General features: G+C 40.5%; 1 pseudogene across 1 annotated transcript; it reads left to right on the top strand.

Annotated features, from left to right (window-relative positions):
- Window positions 1-2,981: 2,981 nt before the first annotated feature.
- On the top strand, window positions 2,982-3,456 carry LOC308559423 (ubiquitin-ribosomal protein eS31 fusion protein pseudogene; annotated as a pseudogene). The gene has a single exon. The product of its transcript is annotated as a ubiquitin-ribosomal protein eS31 fusion protein pseudogene (transcript).
- The last annotated feature ends 4,742 nt before the right edge of the window (window positions 3,457-8,198 follow it).

Here is an 8,198-nt window from a genome sequence, read left to right as displayed (position 1 = left end):
TGAGAGAGAAACATCAGCCAGCTGCCTCCTGCACACCCCCTACTGGGGAATGAACTCACAACCCGGGCATGTGGCCTGACTGGGAATCGAACCAGTGACCTCTTGGTTCACGAGTTGATGCTGAAACCACTGAGCTACATGGGCCAGGCGAGGGCCCCAACTTTTGTGATGGAATGAATATGTATCTCACCCCAGAGAGGCCTTCTGCTACACCCTCACCCATTTGTGTGGCTGGGGTCACTGCCTGTGGCAGGCAAGATCAGGGCTGTTGAAATTCAGTCCGAGTCTACCAGCCCCTTATTCACCCTGGAGTAAGGAGAACTTTGTTCCACAGGGAAAACAGATGGGCTAGCAGCTTCCCTGCTTATATAGCCCTTCTCTTTCCAAGAACCTTGGCCTTAGCCATTCCCAGTTCTCCTCAAAAGGCAAGTATGGGGAAATCTTTTGTTCTACACAGATGTATTCACAATAAAGGTGTATTCACTTAGAACTTTGCACCAGAATCCAGTCATACCTAGAAGGATATTTATATGCCAAAGTGGCATACCTTACACAGTTCAGCACATGAACTCTGGATTTTAATCCTGGCTCTACTACTTATGTGATTTTGGGTATGTTACTTAACCTTTCAGTGCAGTGGGTTTTTATCTACAGGATAATAATGGTACCTGCTAATAGGGCTGTGTAAGGATTAAATAATATGTGTAAACTGCTTCATAAATGCATAAATATGCCTGGCACATATATCATATTTGTATTCTATTTAACCCTGCTCAGGACTGATTCATTTATAACTCTGTTTGTCTCTGAAATATTTTCCATACAAATATATGACAAATACATTATGGTATAATGTGTGTGCGTGTGTGTGTGTGTGTGTGCGCGTAACCGTGCTTTTAGGAGTGCTCAGCCAAACAGAGCACTGTAGGCTACTGCACTGTGTACTCTGTACCAGTAAAGGTTAGCTAGCCCACCACGTTGCAAACTGCACACCACCTGCTGTGAATGTGTTCTGCAACTCAGCTGTTTTTAGGACAAGCAGTTGGAGATTGTGGAAGATGGATGTTATGAAGGGCATCATAAACATCACTGCTACCTAGAACCAATGGAGAACGGCATGACGTGTGCCTAGGAGAAACTATGACTCAAGACATTGATACTGTTACTAGAAGAGACTTTGTGGGCAGCAAAGAAAAAGCCATACTTGAAGTATGCATTGAGTCAGTCAAGATGAATTGTTGCCCTTTCCAGGGTGGAAGGATCCAGTGTAATCAACTTGCTAAAAAGTGAATGGTCATTCTCCTTAAGAGATGGTGCTACGCTGGGGCTCCGTGTAATTAGATTAGCCTTGGTGAGTAGAAACTCATGCTGGGCCCATAGCCTCTGTCTCTGCCACCTGGCTACTCTTTTCATGAGCCTATTGTGCATCTTTGCAGTGGCTGATGACAGAAGCTGGCTGACATCAACTGGCCAAATCATTCTACCAGTGCCTTTTCTGTGGTGGATATTTTCTGGTGGGCATTAATATGTGATACCAAGCTCTTTACATTTTGTGCCTACTCCCATAGATCCATTTATATACCTTTTCTATAAGCCTCCTTATTCCCAAACTTCCAATGTTTCTCTTTCCTGGCCTCTGACTAATCAGCCTGGTCATTCACTGATGCCCACAAATGTATAGTCTTACCTTGGGCCACCTCTCTTCCCACACAAAGCAGACAGAGGCACTGTCCATGGGGAGGACTTAATGTCTTTCAAGGCCACCTTGAGTGCTAATAGTGCAGCAGCAGCAGCAGCAGCCACTTGCCAAGTCAGCCCAACCATGAACCAAATGGCCCTTTTCCTTCTCTGCCAGCTGGTCTTAAGGGAGTCTCCTTTGTCCCCTCTACCCCCACACATGGCCATAAGTTTGAGTTGAAAAGCACCAAAGCAACAGCAGTAATGACAGGGGGCTTTAGAGTCCTGATTATCCAGCCTTAGGCCTTTTTCTATTCATATCCAGTCCCAGATGTACCAACCACTATCTTTTGATGGATTGCTTTTGAGCCTTATAATTTGGTGAATCTGACAGAACTCAGCACATAATGGGAAGGTCTGGCCGCATGGTCACTTGATGCCTTATAGTCAGGTGCTCTATCTCCACCAGAACCTTGTAGCAAGCCAGGGGCTGTTTACTGAATGGTGTGTAGTTCTCTGATGCAGATGGCATAGCCTTGCTCCAGAAGATAAGGGGTGTATGTTGTGATTCTCCTACTGGGGCCTCCTATAAACACGTGCTGCCTTTTCCCACCACTGATACCATTAGAACTGTGGGTTCTGCTGCTTGAAACACTGCCTGGACCTGATTAAGAGCCTCTCCTGTTCTAGGCACCACGCAAACCTGACAGCATTCCGTGTAGGTAGGTCAGAGCAGTATTCTGTGAAATACTCTGTTTAATAGTTATTAGTTCCATGTATTCTAGACTTGGAAAGTAAAAATCAAGTAGGATTTTATTATTATAATATTTTTTGAGTGCCTTATAAAAAGTGAGACATCTGTAAAAATGTTATGGAAGAAATCTCTCTAACCCAAAGTGGATTTTGTAAGTACTGCTGTAGAAACTGTCAGGGCACCAAAGGTAAGGAATTCCAGTGAATTGATCTTTCAGGATGCTCTTCTATGATAGTTTTTTTTTAAAATATATCTTTATTGATTTCAGAGAGAGGAAAGGAGAGGGAGAGAGACAGAAACATCAATGATGAGAGAGTCATTGATCGAGCCCACAGCCCGGGCATGTGCCCTGACCGGGAATTGAACCCCGATCGCCTGGATCCTAGGTCGATGCTCAACCGCTGAGCCACGCCCTACTGGGCTATGATAGGTTTCTTTAAAAACATTCAGGAAATGTTTTACTTTTCTATCACCTTAAAATAAACAAACAAACCAAACCTTCAGCATTTCAGCTTTTCAAATCCATCTTCGTGATGGAACCACTGCCAGGATGCAGATTTTTGTGAAGACTCGTACGGGGAAGACCACCACCCGAGGTTGAACCCTTGGATACAACAGGAAATGTAAAGGCCAGGACCTAGGATAAGGAAGGGATGCCTCCTGATCAGCAAAGACAGATCTTTGCTGGCAAGCAAGTGGGAGATGGACGTGCTTTGTCTGACTACAAGATTCAAAAGAAGTCCACTCTTCATCTTGTGTTGAGACTTCGTGGTGATGCTAAGAAAAGGAAGTCTTGCACACCCCCTGCTCCAAATCCCACCAGAATAATAAGTGTAAGAGAAAGAAGGTTAGGCTACTGTCCTGAAATACTACACAGCGATGAGAATGGTGAAATCAGTCGCCTTTATCTGGATTGCCCTTCAGATGAATGTAGTGCTCAAGTTTTTACGGCCAGCCACTTTGACAGGCATTATTGTGGCAAATGCTACCTGTCCTATTGCTTCAACAAACTGGAAGACAAGTAATTGTATATGGATTAATAAAAGACATGAACATTAAAAAAAAACCTTCAGCATTTCAAATGATAAAGTCATATAAGCATTTTCAAAATCCAATTTGTATATATATTTAGCACCCACCATGTCTGCTTGCCTTGTTAAATATTCTGGTGATAGCAATAAGAATACAAAGGAACTTGGCAATTAGCATTTTAATGCTTCTTACAAGTGGAAAATTCAATTAGGTCTGGTTCTGAAGGAAATAGTAAGTTGAATATGTGGAGGCTATGATTAATAACCAGTCAGAGCAGCAAAAAAGCTATGTTTGTATGTCAATGGTTTTCCTTCATTGGAAATGTTAGCTATCCCAAATTGAATCCAGTGACAGCGCAGATGCAGGAGTCTGTTAGGGCATAAAGCATGTTCTGAGTTACTCTAAGAAAGCATACAACTAATCTCATTAATTCCTGAAACTTGTCTCTCTTCAGCAGTTCCCTAATAGGAACTGCTGCATGGTCAACTCGTCTTTGTTAGAACAACTTTAAAGAACACTCTATATAGAGATGTCTGGCTGTTAAAAAGTAATTAATTTGGAAACTTCTAAAAAGATTTGACTAAATTAGAAAAATACGTTAACTACTTTTAAGCTCAAATAATCCATCAATATATGCAATTTACTTCTTTTTAAAAGCAGAGTGTTTAAAATAATGTTACTGTCTAAATCCTTTGAGACCTCTGAGTATATATGCATATTTGGATGAGTACATGTACATGTTTGGATGGATATATGTACGTTTGGATATGTACACATGATTTGCCATGAACAGTGTGACATGGTGTCTAGGTGAGGGTACTGGTGGGAAACATAGCACATTCAGGAGAAGTAGGCTTGAAGAGTTTTGTAGAGAAGACATAAACAAAGGTTTTGGAAGCTTGGGATGGGGAAGCACCCTAGAGCTATCAACTATAGGAAGCTATTACCACCTCTAGGCCTGAAGGGATGAAGAGAGGGAGTAGTAACAGGGACCTGAGAAAAAGCTGTGGCTGCAGAGAAGGAGCTGTGTCCTTGAGAAAGAAGCCATTGCCAAAATGTGGCCCAGCAGAGAAGGAAAATGACTATCCTGACCTTTCTCGTCTCCTTCCATCTGATCTCCTCTTGGTGCCTTCCAATGACCAAACCCATTAGAACCCATTGGGAAGGGTCCTGGTTGAGGTAGTCCATAGAAGTTGGCCTCCCAGGGCACACAGCAAAGTGGAAAAGGGCAGTGAGTGGGGAGAAGAAGAGGAAAAGAGAATGTCCAGCTCACATGAAGAGCTTTTGATGACAGTAAAAAAAAAAAAAAAAAAATATATATATATATATATATATGTTTTTATTTATTCCTCCCCCCCCTCGGATTTGCATGGTTCTGATTAGAACAATTTTCAGTTACCACAGTTTTGTTAAATTACACCAATCCCCTAACAAATTGGTATATTAACTATGAGTAACTATACAAACTTCACTGCTAGCTCTTCAGTCCACACATCACTAAGTAAATAACATGTTCATCGTTACCAGTGACCAATCGTGTCACTTCTTTCAATGTCTGTCAGTGACTGGTCACTGCACGTTATTCAGTTCACACAGACACCAAAGTGTATAGCTGTGCTGCCTCCTTGTCTCCCACTGATGAACCCGTATGATATTTTACAAACATAGATAATTGAAAGAAGAAATTGGCCAACAGATCCTGGCTGGTTTGGCTCAGTGGTTAGAGAGTCAGCCCACAGACTGAAGGGTCACAGGCTCAATTCCCGGTCAAGGGCATGTACCACGGTTGCAGGTTTGATCCTAGACCAGTTGGAGCACATGCAGGAGGCAACCATTTGATGTGTCTCTCTCATGCTGATGTTTTCTCTCTCTCTCCCCCCACCTCCTCCCTCCCTTCCACTCTCTAAAAATCAATGGAAAAAATATCCATGTTGTCTGTGTTAGGGTCACTTTGTTGTGTCTCCCGCCAGGTTACAGGCCTGACTTTTCAGGGGTGGGAGGGGGGGTGAGTTGTAGAAGTGTAGTTGAAATTTCTTGTCATTCATTTAACATTCTGTTTGGAATGATGAACTTCCTAATGCAGATACAAATGGATGTTTATGGAAAAAATGTTGTTTCTAAGAGAAATGAACAGAAATAACCCATTTTGAGGAAGGCATGGCAAAATCGAATACAAAACTCAAGAGTTGTCAGGAATCTTCAATATCTTCTCTGTTAGCAAGCTGCAGCCTCAGTGGTAGTAATTCCTCTAACCTAGTATAAGGATAAACTGTACAGCTCTGCATCTCAGGCTCCTACAGGCCCATATTGATGATTTTGATCTAAGCTGGATATATCCTGGTGTTAAGTACTGGAAAGATTAGTATTGATAAATGTCCTGCGACCATGCCATAATTCTCTAACTATATTTATAAACCAAACAATGCTTTTGAAAATTTTGATCACAAAAAAAGTTCCGTCCTTATCTTCTAGAAGATGGACTATTAACGACATAGACTCCATTAGCCTAACAACCGATGATCTATTAAAACTTCCAGCAGGTGGGTAATTTTCTTCTACTTGTGTTGGACCAGGTCACTGAATTAGCAAGAAAACCAATAAATGCATTGGAAGACTGAGTTCATCGGACACCAAAAAGAATAAAAAATTTCAAGAACTCTTCACTGCCATGAGCAAGAATAACTTAGTTACTCCTGTTGTATACACAAATATAAATGGAAAAAACACTGTTGTAGGCCAAAAAACATAAAACTTGTGAATAAGACTAATACATGCATTTCTGAACCATCAAAAACATAACAAAACAAAACAAAACAGATTACAGTGTAGAAAAGAAAAAGTGTTAACTCCATAAGTGACATTTGAACCAAATGTAAATTGAGTGATAGAAGAAATAGCTGACTATGGGAGTGTGGATACTGCCACTGTCTACGAAACTCCAGATGTGCAGCCAGAGGAAGTCGGTGAAGATTAACTTATTGATATAAACTAGAAAAGTGGTTTTGATGGAAAGGATGAAGAAAATATCTCAGAGGAAGCGACAAAAGCAAAAAATGCCACATTAAAGGAACTCTTAGAGATATTTCATGATATTGCAAGTAAAAAGGACCAAGTGTTAGAAGCTTGTATGAATGAACTTAGGAAGAGCATGATAACTCACCAAAGAATAGGAGAGATGGTTATTCCATACTGAAAGTTATGAGGGGAAGCACTGCTTAAATTTCTCTTGGTAAGTCTTTTTTTTTTCTTTTTTTTCCACAAAGGAATAAAACACTTTAATTCACAGCTTCTACGTTTTAAATTATAACATACTAAATAATTATTAGTTATACTATTATTTCCCTATAAACTTATAATCAACAATAAGAGAATTTTAATGTTTGACAAGTTTTAAAGGTCACAGAACAATCTTATTTTTTACCTTTAATTATTAACACTGCTTTGCACAGTTCTGGTTTGTATGGCCATTTTTAGGGCCCTACATAACTGTGCAAAGCAAGGACTTCCTGTATTACGCTTTTTGGTTCTTAACATTCTATAATATGGATAAAGCATTATTTAATGCCCTAGTTTTCCAATTTTTTCACTGGTATAAGCACTGCTGCAATAAATACCCTTATAACATCATTTTGCGTACCTGTATTCTTAGGATAAATTCTCAGAGTGAAGGTTTATGGGGTCAAAGGCTATGCACATTCCTTTAAAAAAAAATTTTTTTTTATTGATTTCAGAGAGAGGAAAGGAGAGAGAGAGAAACATCAATGATGTGAGAGTCATTGATCGGCTACCTCCTGCATGCCCCCGATTGGGGATCAAGCCTGCAACCCGGGCATGTGCCCTGACCGGGAATCGAACCTCGATCTCCTGGATCTTAGGTTGATGCTCAACCTCTGAGCCATGCCCAGCTGGGCCACATTCATATTTTGATACATACTGCTAACCTGCCCTTCCAGAAAGGCTGGCTGAGAGCCAGTTTGTACTCTACCATAGCACCTCTAAGTTTCCAACTCTCCATAGTGTTGCAAACAATAGGATTTTTTAATCATTACCAGTTTGATATCTCACTGGTGTTTTAATTGGATTGCCAGGGAAGATAAGCACCTTGAAGAGATAAGCTTTTAAAAAGCTATTTGGAAAAAGAGTTCCTTAAAAGATTACTGATGTCAAAAGTAGATAGAGCATTTATTTGCTCTAGGGACACAAGGACATCTTAATCCATGAGAAATAGCAGCAGCCACCAGTCCAACTTTCTGGGTCATAATTAAGAGCCTGATGGCTTACTGTATTTTATATATAATTAAATATATATTATATATAATACATATAATTATATATGAATATATATGTTTTAACTTATCTTTATTGTTTAAAGTATTACAAATATCCCCAATTGACCCCCCTCTACTCTGCACCACCCCACCAGGCCTTCACCACACTGTGGTCTGTGTCTACGGGTTATGCATATATGCATATAAGTTCTTAGGTTAATCTCTCCCCACCCACCCCTGCCTTCCCTCTGAGATTTGTCAGTCTGTTCCATGCTTCTATATCTCTGGATCTACGTTGTTCTTTGGTTTATTTTGTTTGTTAGATTCCATATGAATAAGATCAACTGATACTTGTCGTTCTCTGACTGGCTTATTTCACTTAGCATAATACTCTCCAGGTTCCACCATGCTGTTTTAAAGGGCAAGGGATCCTTCTTTTTTTACAGCTGCATAGTATTCCATGGTAT

The sequence above is a fragment of the Miniopterus schreibersii genome, assembly GCF_964146895.1.
Source record: "Miniopterus schreibersii genome assembly, chromosome: 7".
NCBI lineage: Eukaryota > Metazoa > Chordata > Mammalia > Chiroptera > Miniopteridae > Miniopterus > Miniopterus schreibersii.
This window is presented reverse-complemented; position numbering and strand designations above follow the sequence as displayed.